General features: G+C 48.4%; 1 protein-coding gene across 1 annotated transcript in view; it reads right to left on the bottom strand.

Moving 5' to 3' along the window:
* Positions 1-15,292, bottom strand: part of LOC311110784 (uncharacterized protein) — a 78,753-nt gene that overhangs the window by 5,469 nt on the left and 57,992 nt on the right. The gene's annotated exons all lie outside the window — the stretch shown is intronic.

A 15,292-nucleotide genomic window follows, 5' to 3' on the forward strand; every position in this document is an offset into this window, starting at 1 on the left:
CCACAGGTCTTAATATTTAACTATAGGTTACATTATAATAGGTTAAGTACTCACAATCTTGGACGGCCACTTTGTGCTCTCCCACCCTGAGCTGTTAAATGATTAGCCTACCGACAAGCTTGGTAGGCCTAGTCTAGTCTCCTTAGTATTAGTTGAAATGTAACCAACCCCAGACATAGACACAGGGCAGTGACCAAGGCCTCAATAAGACCTGGGATATTGGTTTTCATTCACAACAACACATGCTGTTTCAACAAATTCTTGGTGTTAAACCATATGGTGTGTTTGTGTGATTCTCCCACCGTGTCTGGCAAACACATCTCTCCCTGCAGAGTAAACATTCACCTCCCTCACACACTGGAAACACTTATGTCAGGGAAAATAAACCACTAATCAGATGGTTGGATAAGACACACACACACACACATGCACACCCGAGGCAGTCTGCAGAGGTGCTAAACCGCGAATAAAATGCAGTCAATGCATTCCATACATCCTGTAAGAAACACAACGTGAAATGTGAAAAAAAGTACTTCTTCACACTGACATCTCATGCAAAAATGTCATTCATTTTGCCGAGCTTTAATTACCAAGAAGACCTCAGTCTGAGAAGCTATCTAGATAATTATTATTATTATTATTAATTATTATGAATTAAATGACAACAACAAGGGCTATTTTGGCCTCACTACTGACAACAGACCGTTAAAGCTCAGTCTAATCCTAACCCCACTACACCCTCACCACTGACAACAGACCGTTAAAGCTCAGTCTAATCCTAACCCCACTACACCCTCACCACTGACTACAGACCGTTAAAGCTCAGTCTAATCCTAACCCCACTACACCCTCACCACTGACAACAGACCGTTAAAGCTCAGTCTAATCCTCAGAGCTGATGTTTCACTGAGTGTTCCTCCCCTTAGGTCTTAGCTCTCTATTGTGTTCACTTCCTACGGCAATGGCTGCCAGGCTGGCTGCATTGCAACAGCTAATGGCTGGGACTAACATAGTCTTGTGGGAGGAGATGGAGGAAACATTGATGATGAGGAAGGAAGAACACTCAAAGATGTTAGTGTGGCAAATCATCTTGAGCAGGGCTTGGTGCACTACCTTCTGCGCCACAAAGGTCCAGACCTCCTGGCAGGCGTTGTAATGTAACCTACTTAGAAAGGGAGCCTCCATCAGCCTCACTGTCCCTGATAGAGGAGGATATCCTGTCTGAGATGGCCTCATTGTCTGTCTTCTTTAGAGACATCAACAGGGAAAAGGAAGGATCGCCATAGGCCGCAGAAATTAGGTCCCCTAGCAACACAATCCCTTCCCTGGGGAGAGGGAGAGAGAAGAGAGTGAGAGAGAGAGTGAGAGAGACAGAGAGAGAGACAGAGAGAGACAGAGAAAGAGAGCGAGAGAGAGAGAGAAGGAGAGAGAGAGAGACAGAGAGAGACAGAGAGAGAGTAAACAGAGAGAGAGAGAGAGAGAGAGACCGAGAGAGAGAGAGAGAGAGAGACAGAGAGAGAGAGAGAGAGAGAGAGAGAGAGAGAGAGAGTAAACAGGGGTTTAGGCAGAGGACAAAGGATGAATAGAAGAGTGTCCTTATGTTTCAGGGATATCGTCCTCCTTTCTCTCCCTCACTATCTATTCATTTCTCATACTCTCCATTTCCTTTCTCCTCCCAGTCTTGAGGCCTATAAACACTGTTGTCTAGAAGATCAGAAGACCCTACCTAAGAAGTCTATTACTGAGTTGAACATCAACAGGTTGAAAAATGCCAGGATGTCTATAGTACAGTAACAGACTGGACCAGGATGTCTATAGTACAGTATCAGACTGGACCAGGACGTCTATAGTACCGTATCAGACTGGACCAGGACGTCTATAGTACAGTATCAGACTGGACCAGGATGTCTATAGTACAGTAACAGACTGGACCAGGATGTCTATAGTACAGTAACAGACTGGACCAGGACGTCTATAGTACCATATCAGACTGGACCAGGACGTCTATAGTACAGTATCAGACTGGACCAGGATGTCTATAGTACAGTAACAGACTGGACCAGGATGTCTATAGTACAGTATCAGACTGGACCAGGACGTCTATAGTACAGTATCAGACTGGACCAGGACATCTATAGTACCGTATCAGACTGGACCAGGATGTCTATAGTACAGTAACAGACTGGACCAGGACGTCTATAATACAGTATCAGACTGGACCAGGACGTCTATAGTACAGTATCAGACTGGACCAGGACGTCTATAGTACAGTATCAGACTGGACCAGGACGTCTATAATACAGTATCAGACTGGACCAGGACGTCTATAGTACAGTATCAGACTGGACCAGGATGTCTATAGTACAGTATCAGACTGGACCAGGACGTCTATAGTACAGTATCAGACTGGACCAGGACGTCTATAGTACAGTATCAGACTGGACCAGGACGTCTATAGTACAGAATCAGACTGGACCAGGACGTCTATAGTACAGTATCAGACTGGACCAGGATGTCTATAGTACAGTATCAGACTGGACCAGGACGTCTATAGTACAGTATCAGACTGGACCAGGACGTCTATAGTACAGTATCAGACTGGACCAGGACGTCTATAGTACAGTATCAGACTGGACCAGGACGTCTATAATACAGTAACAGACTGGACCAGGACGTCTATAGTACAGTATCAGACTGGACCAGGACGTCTATTGTACAGTATCAGACTGGACCAGGACGTCTATAATATAGTATCAGACTGGACCAGGACATCTATAGTACCGTATCAGACTGGACCAGGACATCTATAGTACCGTATCAGACTGGACCAGGATGTCTATAGTACAGTAACAGACTGGACCAGGATGTCTATAGTACAGTATCAGACTGGACCAGGACATCTATAGTACAGTATTAGACTGGACCAGGATGTCTATAGTACAGTATCAGACTGGACCAGGATGTCTATAATACAGTATCAGACTGGACCAGGACGTCTATAGTACAGTATCAGACTGGACCAGGATGTCTATAGTACAGTATCAGACTGGCCCAGGGTGTCTATAATACAGTATCAGACTGGACCAGGATGTCTATAATACAGTATCAGACTGGACCAGGACGTCTATAGTACAGTATCAGACTGGACCAGGATGTCTATAGTACAGTAACAGACTGGCCCAGGGTGTCTATAGTACAGTATCAGACTGGACCAGGACGTCTATAGTACAGTATCAGACTGGACCAGGATGTCTATAGTACAGTATCAGACTGGACCAGGACGTCTATAGTACAGTATCAGACTGGACCAGGACGTCTATAGTACAGTATCAGACTGGACCAGGACGTCTATAGTACAGTATCAGACTGGACCAGGACGTCTATAGTACAGAATCAGACTGGACCAGGACGTCTATAGTACAGAATCAGACTGGACCAGGACGTCTATAGTACAGTATCAGACTGGACCAGGATGTCTATAGTACAGTATCAGACTGGACCAGGATGTCTATAGTACAGTATCAGACTGGACCAGGACGTCTATAGTACAGTATCAGACTGGACCAGGACGTCTATAGTACAGTATCAGACTGGACTTCTTCTCTATGCCTTTTCCATTATCTCTCTCTCTCTCTGGCTTGTCCCTCTCTCCACAGCATTTCTCTATGTAGGTTTATTGTGGAACACCAACAGGTGTGAAACCACCAAGCTGCTTGTACAGTACAGTAGCAGATGGACCTGGCTGTTATTATTTAGTCTAACATTAGAAGGTGTGACCAGCCCTCTAATAGAGCTCAGTGCTCTAGCTCTCTTTTCTTCAGGGGAAAGGAAGGGACTCTTTGTTCCTGGAACATTACACCGACACGGACATTAAACCCTTTGTCAAACGCCACATCAATACCCCTCTGGTTACCATGGCAATGGCACCTCGTGCCACGAGGAGGGGAGACAGTAGTCTAGTGAGTAGAACAGGAGATGGAAGCAACAGGAATATTAACATTCTAGACTTAGAATGGGTCCCTTAGAATGTTCCTTGGTGTTAGTTTTGATTTAGGCCTATGTCAGGTGTACTTGTAATGGTATTAATGTACTTACTGTATGAAATCGCTTATCAAAACAAGCAATGTACTGTATGAAATCACTTATCAAAACAAGCAATGTACTGTATGAAATCGCTTATAAAAACTAGCAATGTACTGTATGAAATCACTTATCAAAACAAGCAATGTCTACAATCTTCTGATCTAGGATATATTTATTCTCATACATCAAATAGTTTCTCATAGAGTAAACATGGACAGGAAAATCGAATCTCACACATAAACAATCTATAAATAAGATGTATTTAAATCATACAGTACTCCTGTGATTTTGAAAGAGATTGACTGACAGAGAGACAGATACTCTAGCAAAGGGGTTCTCAAACTGGGGTCTGAGGAGGTACTGAGGAGGTACTGAGGAGGTACTGAGGAGGTACTGAGAACTCCAGGCGCGGAGGGACTACAGGGGGTCCACGGTCAGATTTCATTTGCTTTGAATGAATATTACTAACAACAACAGATTTAACACATTTGGGCCAAGGGATCCGTGGAATAAGTTTAGAGGGTGTAATACAATTAAATCTAATATTATGAATCTACAATTTATGTTCTTAACCCTGGGCAACATGGGCCTGGGAGGCTCACAGGGATATTGGTATCCACAGTACTCTACCAAGTATCCATTATTCTACGTAATACTTCTTGTATTCCCCCCATTTTTTATAAATCCACTGTAAATTAAGCTTTAAAACTGCAAACTGTTCTCTCTGTCTCATGGCAAAATGTGTAGAATTGCAGGATGTTAGCTTTAAAGCTACAAAATTCGCTCAGATGCCAAGAGGTGGGCCTTTAAAATGTTCCTTCCCAGGGTCCGAGACTTGGTTCGTCCAGCCATGCACTGCCAAAGTCACAGTAAAACTCCTTGTATGCTATATTTTTGTAACTCACTCCAGTTGTGTTCTGATTATGAGGGGGTCCCTGATGAATTTGCTATCACAAAGGGGATATAGCAGAATATAGGGGAATCACTGTTCTCCCCTATCTCTTAACTGCCTGAGACTGAGGTTGATAAATGCCACATGTATTCTATTCACATGGCTGTGCTTCTGCTCCTGTAGCCCCACCGAGTCCCAGTAGATTACGCATGTGATTACATTACAGCCTAAAGGTCTAAAAACAGAACTTACAGACGGGCCCCTTCTGACTGCCTATACAACAGCAGAGATAACACTGGGCTAGTCAGTAGTAATTACTACACTCCAACAACACCACTAAGGAATGTATACTGGCTTAGCGACATCTATTCAAAATGAAGATGTCTGGAGTCAAATCAAATCAAATCAAATTGTATTTGTCAAATGCACCGATTACAAAAGGTGTAGACCTTACAGTGAAATGCTTACTTACAAGCCCTTAACCAACAATGCAGTAAAAAAATTTTTTAAAAAATAAGAGTTACGAAAATATTTACTAAATAAAATAAAGTCAAAGAAAGTAATACCGAGTCAGTGTGCGGGGGTGCAGGTTAGTCGAGGTAATTGAGGTAATATGTACATGTAGGTAGGGGTAAAGTGACTAGCCCTGTTGTCTGTGTGGGCTTCATACTTAAACCACTGGAGCCATTAACTTCCATACGCTCTATTGATTTCACTCTCTCTTACACACACTGACACGCATGCACACACAAACATGCGCAGTCGCACACACACAGTCCCCCCCCCCCTTTCTAATCTCCAGATTACAACGATGTGCTCCTTATTCCACATTCTCACCAGCTACTGAGGCAGGAGACTCTTCTGCAGACACCCTTCCCTCTGGTTCGGCATTGCTCGCCCTCTACATAGACCAGCGTTTCCCAAACTAGGGGTCGCGACCCCATGTGGGGTCGCCTGATATGAAAACGGCGTTGCGGGAGAATTTGCAAACTCCTGAAAAGAAAAAATATATATAGCATACAAAAATATATATAAAGTATATTATAATATTGTCTTTGTATCTCAAAATCATTGTAAAGTGGTTAACCTTAAAAATGTAAATGAATTTTTTTTTTTTCATTATTATTATTCAAATCTAAAAGATAAAGTATAAAAAAATGCTAAATAACTAAAATGTAAAATGTAAATTCAACCAGAGAGCGCCCTTAGATCATGGGAAAAGGCCGCACTTGACCGTTGCACTTGAATCATTCCCACAGTGAATGGCTAGGCCTGCTACACTACGAAACCACACACTATTGCAGAGACTTTGATATTACCGGCCGCAATTGATAAGGTGAAAACAATGTGTGGGGAGGCAGAGGCATAGAAACTCACATCAATACCTTTGTCAGATAACACTGTTAAACAAATAATTCATGCTCTGACTGAACGACTCAAAAACTCCCCAGCTTATGCTCTCCAAATGGACGTTAGCTGTGAGGGCCGAGATGCCCATGAATTGACTTCTGTTCGCTATACATGTCGGGGATGCTATTCACGAGGACATATTGTTCCGTCTCACGATTCCCGAGCATGAAACGGCAGGTGGGATGTTCAGTGTGCTGCGTGGCTATATTGACGAAAAACAGATTCCATGGGATCAAATGGTGGGCTTTTGCACAGATGGGGCTCCATCTATGGCGGGACGGCGGGCAGGCCTCTGCACTCTAGTTATGAATGTGTCTCCCTTTGCTATATGTATGCATTCTATGATACACCAAGAGCAACTGGCAGCAAAAGAGCTGAGCACAGAACTCAGAGATATACTGCAGCAGGTAACTTCAAATGTAAACTACATCAAACCACATCCACTGCGCGTATGCTTGTTCGCAAAACTATGTGGAGATATGGGATCAGAGCATGACAATATTCTATTTCACACCGAGGCTTGGTGGTTATCGAGGGGGAGTGTTGGAAAGATTTTTCGCATTGAGAGAGTAACTGTTGTCATTCACAATGGATGTAAAAAAAACAGACTTAGTTGACTTTCTGTGTAATGAAAAGAAAAGAACAGAAAACAGCAAGTGTCCCACATGTGTGATGACTGCTCACCTCCAACGCTTGGAAGAGCACTTCGGAACCTACTTCCCAATCGAACAGCTGATCGAGCTGTCATGTGACCGAATGTTGCAGACAATGCATTCACGGGTCACTACGGAGGAGTTTTGGTTCCTGACTCAAGGGTAATACTCTGCCATCTACCTCTGAGTGCAGTGTTCAAAACAACTAGGAACTTGGAACTCGGAAATCTCAGACTTCCGACTTCAGTGCGTTCAAGACAACTGTTAACTCGGAAAGAAACGTGCTCTGACTGGGAATAATCCCTTTGAATGTTCATCCAACTCGGAATTCCAACCCGGGAACTCAGGGCTCTTTCTATCGCTCAGACTTTCCAACCTGAAGATCACTCACGTCATGATTTGATCTCATATTTTTCAGAGTTCCCAGTTGTCTTGAAAGCACCATAAAACTCATGGTAAGCTCCCCTTCGCCAGCTCATATCCGTGTGAAGCTGGATTCAGTGCTCTCATCTGCATTAAAACCAAATATCGATCCAGGTTGGATGTGACAGCAGAGATGAGATGCGCACTGTCGACCACACCCCCTGACTTTGAGAAGCTCCGATAGGACATGCATCAAGCACCCCCATCTCATTAGTGGTAGTGATATAAGATACATTATTTCAGACTCATTTGCAATTGACTGTCATAGCGCCACATTAAAAGTATGTGATGGTGAGCTGAGAAGACAATCAGAAATACTGTTAGAATGTTTTTCAATTGACTGCCACAGCCCCAAATAAAAAAGCAAACATTGGCTGTTAATGTTTTTTTTAAATCACATGGTTGGGGTCACGAAAATTTTCAGATATACAGTACAATACAGTACATTATAGTGTACTCAACTCTAGTGTGCCGTACTGTGTACTGTACTCTACTGTATAATATACTGTACTAAACTCTACTTTACTGTGCTGTACTGTACTGTACTGAACTATACTCTACTTTAATGTACTTTACTGTGCTGTACTGTACTCTAAAATGGATAAAATATTTTTTTCCCTCAGCAATCTACACACAATACCCCATAATGACAATGCAAAAACAGGTTTTCAGACTGTTACATAAGTATTCAGACCCTTTTCAGATATACAGTACAATACAGTACATTATAGTGTACTCAACTCTAGTGTGCCATACTGTACTGTACTGCAATATACTCTACTTTACTTTAATGTACTCTACTGTGCTATACTGTACTGAACTGAACTGTACTGAACTATACTCTACTTTACTGTACTCTACTGTACTCTACTGTACTCTACTGTGCTGTACTGAACTGTACTAAACTATACTCTACTTTACTGTACTCTACTCTGCTGTACTGTACTGAACTATACTCTACTTTACTTTACTGTACTCTACTGTGCTGTACTGTACTGAGCTGTCCAAACTTGTGAACCCAACTGTGGTTTGTGATTACTATGATTTCCCATTGTAGACGATTTTTCTGTTTTAACCACTTAAAGCGGCAATCAGCATTTGAAACAATAACAATGTTTTCTACTGTCACGGTTTCGGCCGAGGCTGCTCCTCTTCCTTGTTCGGGCAGGCTTCGGCGGTCGTCGTCTCCGGAGTACTAGCTGCCACCGTTCTATGTTTCATGTTCGTTTGGTTTTGTCTGTTCATAACACCTGTCCCTTATTTGTGTCTTAATTGTTTCCCTATTTAGTTTCGTGTGTTTGGGTCAGGTGTTATGCGTGATTGTTTTGTTGTCAGCTTGTACTCTAGTATTTTGAGTCTCTCGTATGTGTTAATTCGAGAGTTCGCACTGCGTGCGCCTTTTCTTGTTTTCTCCGCACAGTGTTTGGTGCGTAATTTGTTTGCGCCACCCGGTTGGGTTGACGTCTTTTGTCGTGTCGGACTTTACTAAAGTTCAGTTAAAGTCCTCCTGGTTTCCTGCGCTTGATTCCTTACTCATCCACACACACCACTCTGACAGAATCACGCATCATCTCCATGGAATCAGCAGGAGCGACCGCGCCAACAGCCGAGATGGCTGAACGTCTTCGTGGTCAGGAGGACCGCATCAACCAGGTCTGTCATGCCCTGGAGGGGGTGATGAATACTCTGCACCGATGGGAGACCAGCGGGGTTCCCACACCCCCACGAACCGAACCAGCCCCATCGGTCAGCCCTCCTGTCTCATCTCCGGAACCCAGTGGGATTCGGCTCTCGCTCCCGAGGGCGTACGACGGCTCCACTGCCGGGTGTCAAGGGTTCCTGCTGCAGGTGGAGCTCTACCTCGCCACCGTACACCCGGCGCCCTCGGGACACGAGAGCGTCTCAGCCCTCATCTCCTGTCTCACCGGCAAGGCGTTGGAGTGGGCCAACGCTGAGTGGAGGAGAATGGACGCCGCTACCACGAACTATGCGGAGTTCTCCCGCCGCTTCCGTGCTGTGTTCGACCATCCACCAGAGGGGAAGGCGGCGGGGGAGCGTCTATTCTACCTCCGACAGGGGATGAGGAGCGCCCAGGACTTTGCCTTGGAGTTTCGGACCCTAGCGGCCGATGCAGGGTGGAATGAGCGGGCCCATATCGACCATTTCCGCTGCAGCCTCCGGGAGGACGTCCAGCGAGAGTTGGCGTGCAGGGACACCTCGTTGACTTTCGACCAGCTTGTCGACATGGCCATTCGGCTGGATACCCTGCTCGCCACCCGTGGACGTCCCGGGAGGGGGGGTTCGCCCATTCCACTCTCCAGCACCTCCGAGCCGAGCCCTATGGAGCTCGGTGGTGCTGGCGCTAGGGAACGGAGGAGGAGGAGCCCGAGGGGACCCGGCCCTTGCACTAACTGTGGTCGTGGAGGGCACACCGCGGCTAGGTGTTGGGGCGGGTCCTCCGGTGAGGGAGAAGGCAGGTCACGCATTGGGGGGTCCCCCCAGGTGAGTAGGCGCCCTGCTTACCCAGAGCTTTCTGTCGTGCACCTAACCTTGCCTGTTTGTTTCCCACAGGTTGCACCTCGTTCCCAGCATAAGGCGCTGGTAGATTCAGGCGCAGCTGGGAATTTTGTAGATCGCCAGTTCTGTATAGAGTTAGGGATTCCCCTCCTTCCAGTGGATAAGCCTTTTCCCGTCCATGCCCTAGATAGCCGTCCGTTAGGGTCTGGGTTGATTAGGGAGGTCACAGCACCCCTTCAGATGATGGCGCAGGAGGGTCATGAGGAGATAATTCAGCTCTATCTGATTGACTCTCCTGCGTATCCGGTAGTGCTGGGTCTTCCCTGGTTGATGACTCATGACCCTACTATTATGTGGCGAGAGAAAGCTCTTAAAGGGTGGTCTGCTCAATGTGAGGGGCGGTGTCTGGGTGTTTCCATAGGGGCGACCTCGGTGGAGAGTCCGAATCTAATGCCAGCACTGCAGATTCCCCCCGAGTATGAGGATTTGGCACTGGCGTTCAGTAAGACTAGGGCGGCGCAGCTGCCGCCTCATAGACGGGGGGATTGTGCGATAGATCTCCAGTCAGGAGCAGCTCTCCCGCGGAGCCATGTGTATCCCTTGTCTCAAGAGGAGAGAAAGGCTATGGAGACGTACATCTCTGAGTCTCTTAGACAGGGATACATACGGACCTCCATTTCACCCGCTTCCTCAAGTTTCTTTTTTGTGAAGAAAAAGGATGGAGGTCTGCGCCCGTGTATTGATTACCGCGGTCTCAATCAGATCACAGTGAAGTACAGCTATCCACTTCCTCTGATTGCGACTATGACGGAGTCACTGCACGGTGCGCAGTTCTTTACAAAATTGGATCTTAGGAGCGCATATAACTTGGTGCGCATTAGAGAGGGCGATGAATGGAAGACAGCGTTTAGCACGACTTCCGGACACTACGAGTATCTAGTCATGCCATATGGGTTGATGAATGCTCCCTCAGTCTTCCAATCCTTCGTCGATGAGATTTTCCGGGACATGCAGGGACAGGGAGTAGTTGTGTACATCGACGACATTCTGGTGTATAGTCCTACCCGTGCTGAGCATGTAGCCCTGGTGCGCCGAGTATTGAGGCGGCTGTTGGAGCATGACCTATATGTCAAGGCAGAGAAATGTCTGTTTTTTCAGAAGTCGGTCTCCTTTCTGGGTTACCAGTTATCTGCGTCAGGGGTGAAGATGGAGGTAGACCGGGTGTCAGCTGTGCGTAATTGGCAGACCCCAACCACTGTGAAGGAGGTGCAACGGTTCTTGGGTTTTGCGAATTATTACCGGAGGTTTATCCGGGGTTTTGGACAGGTGGCAGCTCCCATAACGTCTCTGTTAAAGGGGGGTCCGGTGCGCTTGCGGTGGTCAGCTGAGGCGGACAGGGCATTTGGGAGACTGAAGGACCTGTTTACCTCGGCGCCGGTGTTGGCGCATCCGGATCCCTCTTTACCGTTCCAAGTAGAGGTGGACGCGTCAGAAGCCGGGATAGGGGCCGTTCTTTCCCAGCGTTCTGGCACTCCACCTAAACTCCGTCCCTGTGCGTTTTACTCAAAGAAGCTCAGTCCGGCGGAGCGGAATTATGACGTAGGAGACAGGGAGCTGTTAGCCGTGGTACAGGCCCTAAAGGTGTGGCGGCATTGGCTCGAGGGGGCTCAACACCCTTTCCTCATTCTAACTGACCATCGTAACCTGGAGTACATCCGGGCAGCTAGGAGACTGAATCCTCGCCAGGCTCGCTGGACTATGTTTCTAGCCCGGTTTGTGTTTAAAATCACATACATCCCTGGGTCCCAGAACGGGAAGGCAGATGCTCTGTCTCGGCGGTATGACGCAGAGGAGAGGTCAGTTGAGTCCACGCCCATACTACCGGAGTCTTGTCTGGTTGCTCCGGTGGTGTGGGAGGTTGATGGTGAGATCGAGCGGGCGTTACGCACCGACCCGAGTCCTCCACAGTGTCCTGTGGGTCGGACGTACGTTCCGCTCGAGGTACGCGATCGCCTCATTTGTTGGGCTCATACGTCCCCCTCCTCTGGCCATCCGGGTATCGGCCGGACAGTGCACTGCCTTAGCACGAAGTACTGGTGGCCAACGTTAGCTAGGGATGTGAGGATTTATGTCTCCTCCTGTTCGGTGTGTGCCCAGTGTAAGGCGCCCAGACATTTGCCCAGGGGTAAGTTACAACCCCTGCCTATTCCACAACGACCCTGGTCCCACCTCTCGGTGGATTTTGTTACCGACCTTCCCCCCTCACAGGGGAATACTACCATCCTGGTCGTTGTGGATCGGTTCTCTAAGGCCTGTCGTCTCCTTCCCATGCCGGGTCTACCCACTGCCCTACAGACCGCAGAGGCTCTGTTCACCCATGTCTTCCGGCATTACGGGGTACCCGAGGATATAGTGTCTGACCGAGGCCCCCAGTTCACCTCTAGAGTGTGGAGAGCATTTATGGAACGGTTGGGGGTGTCGGTAAGCCTTACCTCGGGTTACCACCCGGAGAGTAATGGGCAGGTTGAACGTGTCAACCAGGATGTGGGTAGGTTTCTGAGGTCATACTGTCAGGGCCGGCCGGAGGAGTGGGCGAGATATGTGCCCTGGGCCGAGATGGCACAGAACTCTCTTCGCCACTCCTCCACCCAACTAACCCCTTTTCAGTGTGTATTAGGGTACCAGCCGGTTCTGGCACCATGGCATGAGAGCCAGATCGAGGCCCCCGCTGTGGATGAGTGGGTGCGGCGCTCGGAGGAGACGTGGGACGCTGCACACGTCCATCTGCAGCGTGCCATACGTCGACAGAAGACGAGCGCCGACCTACACCGCAGTGAGGGGCCAGTGTACGCACCTGGAGATCGAGTCTGGCTCTCAACCAGAAACCTGCCCCTCCGCCTGCCCTGCCGGAAGCTGGGTCGGCGGTTTGTGGGGCCCTTTAAAGTCCTGAGGAGATTGAACGAGGTGAGTTATAGGTTAGAACTACCTATTGATTACAAAAATATTAACCCCTCGTTCCATGTGTCTCTCCTCAGGCCGGTGGTAGCTGGTCCACTCCAGGACTTTGAGATTGAGGAGACTCCTCCGCCCCCGTTGGACATCGAGGGGGCTCCGGCGTACACCGTGAGGTCCATCCTGGATTCTAGACGCCGGATGGGGGGTCTTCAATATCTCGTGGAGTGGGAGGGGTACGGTCCGGAGGAGCGGTGCTGGGTGCCAAGGAGGGACATATTGGACCAGTCCCTACTGACCGAGTTCCATCGGGGTCATCCTGCGCGCCCTGCTCCGCGTCGTCCGGGTCGTCCCCGAGCTCCGGGTCGGCGCACGGCTGGAGCCGCGCGTCAAGGGGGGGGTACTGTCACGGTTTCGGCCGAGGCTGCTCCTCTTCCTTGTTCGGGCAGGCTTCGGCGGTCGTCGTCTCCGGAGTACTAGCTGCCACCGTTCTATGTTTCATGTTCGTTTGGTTTTGTCTGTTCATAACACCTGTCCCTTATTTGTGTCTTAATTGTTTCCCTATTTAGTTTCGTGTGTTTGGGTCAGGTGTTATGCGTGATTGTTTTGTTGTCAGCTTGTACTCTAGTATTTTGAGTCTCTCGTATGTGTTAATTCGAGAGTTCGCACTGCGTGCGCCTTTTCTTGTTTTCTCCGCACAGTGTTTGGTGCGTAATTTGTTTGCGCCACCCGGTTGGGTTGACGTCTTTTGTCGTGTCGGACTTTACTAAAGTTCAGTTAAAGTCCTCCTGGTTTCCTGCGCTTGATTCCTTACTCATCCACACACACCACTCTGACATCTACACGCCACAGTTTCGCTAAAAAGCTGAGGGATGGGGCTGGAGAAATGTAACCACTCTCAAATTCATAGACATTTACATTTACATTTTAGTCATTTAGCAGACGCTCTTATCCAGAGCGACTTACAGGAGCAATTAGGGTTAAGTGCCTTGCTCAAGGGCACATTTACGTCATTTAGCAGACGCTCTTATCCAGAGCGACTACAAATTGGTGCATTCACCCTATAGCCAGTGGGATAACCACTTTACAATTATACCTTTTTTTTTTTTGGGGGGGGGGGGGGGTAGAAGGATTACTTTATCCTATCCCAGGTGTTCCTTAAAGAGGTGGGGTTTCAAATGTCTCCGGAAGGTGGTGAGTGACTCCGCTGTCCTGGCGTCGTGAGGGAGCTTGTTCCACCATTGGGGTGCCAGAGCAGCGAACAGCTTTGACTGGGCTGAGCGGGAACTATGCTTCCGCAGAGGAAGGGGAGCCAGCAGGCCAGAGGTGGATGAACGCAATGCCCTCGCCTGGGTGTAGGGACTGATCAGAGCCTGAAGGTACGGAGGTGCCGTTCCCCTCACTGCTCCATAGGCAAGCACAATGGTCTTGTAACGGATGCGAGCTTCAACTGGAAGCCAGTGGAGTGTGCGGAGGAGGGGGGTGACGTGAGAGAACTTGGGAAGGTTGAACACCAGACGGGCTGCGGCATTCTGGATGAGTTGTAGGGGTTTAATGGCACAGGCAGGGAGCCCAGCCAACAGAGAGTTGCAGTAATCCAGACGGGAGATGACAAGTGCCTGGATTAGGACCTGTGCCGCTTCCTGTGTAAGGCAGGGTCGTACTCTCCGAATGTTGTAGAGCATGAACCTGCAGGATCGGGTCACCGCCTTGATGTTAGCGGAGAACGACAGGGTGTTGTCCAGGGTCACGCCAAGTCTCTTCGCACTCTGGGAGGAGGACACAACGGAGTTGTCAACCGTGATGGCGAGATCATGGAACGGGCAGTCCTTCCCCGGGAGGAAGAGCAGCTCCGTCTTGCCAGGGTTCAGCTTGAGGTGGTGATCCGTCATCCATACTGATATGTCGGCCAGACATGCAGAGATGCGATTCGCCACCTGGTTATCAGAAGGGGGAAAGGAGAAGATTAGTTGTGTATCGTCAGCGTAGCAATGATAGGAGAGGCCATGTGAGGATATGACAGAGCCAAGTGACTTGGTGTATAGGGAGAAAAGGAGAGGGCCTAGAACTGAGCCCTGGGGGACACCAGTGGTGAGAGCACGTGGTGCGGAGACAGCTTCTCGCCACGCCACTTGGTAGGAGCGACCGGTCAGGTAGGACGCAATCCAGGAGTGAGCCGCGCCGGAGATGCCCAGCTCGGAGAGGGTGGAGAGGAGGATCTGATGGTTCACTGTATCAAAGGCAGCAGACAGGTCTAGAAGGACAAGAGCAGAGGAGAGAGAGTTAGCTTTAGCAGTGCGGAGAGCCTCCGTGACACAGAGAAGAGCAGTCTCAGTTGAATGACCAGTCCTGAAACCTGACT

This window comes from Coregonus lavaretus (assembly GCF_964263955.1).
Source record: "Coregonus lavaretus genome assembly, chromosome: 36".
Classification (NCBI taxonomy): domain Eukaryota; kingdom Metazoa; phylum Chordata; class Actinopteri; order Salmoniformes; family Salmonidae; genus Coregonus; species Coregonus lavaretus.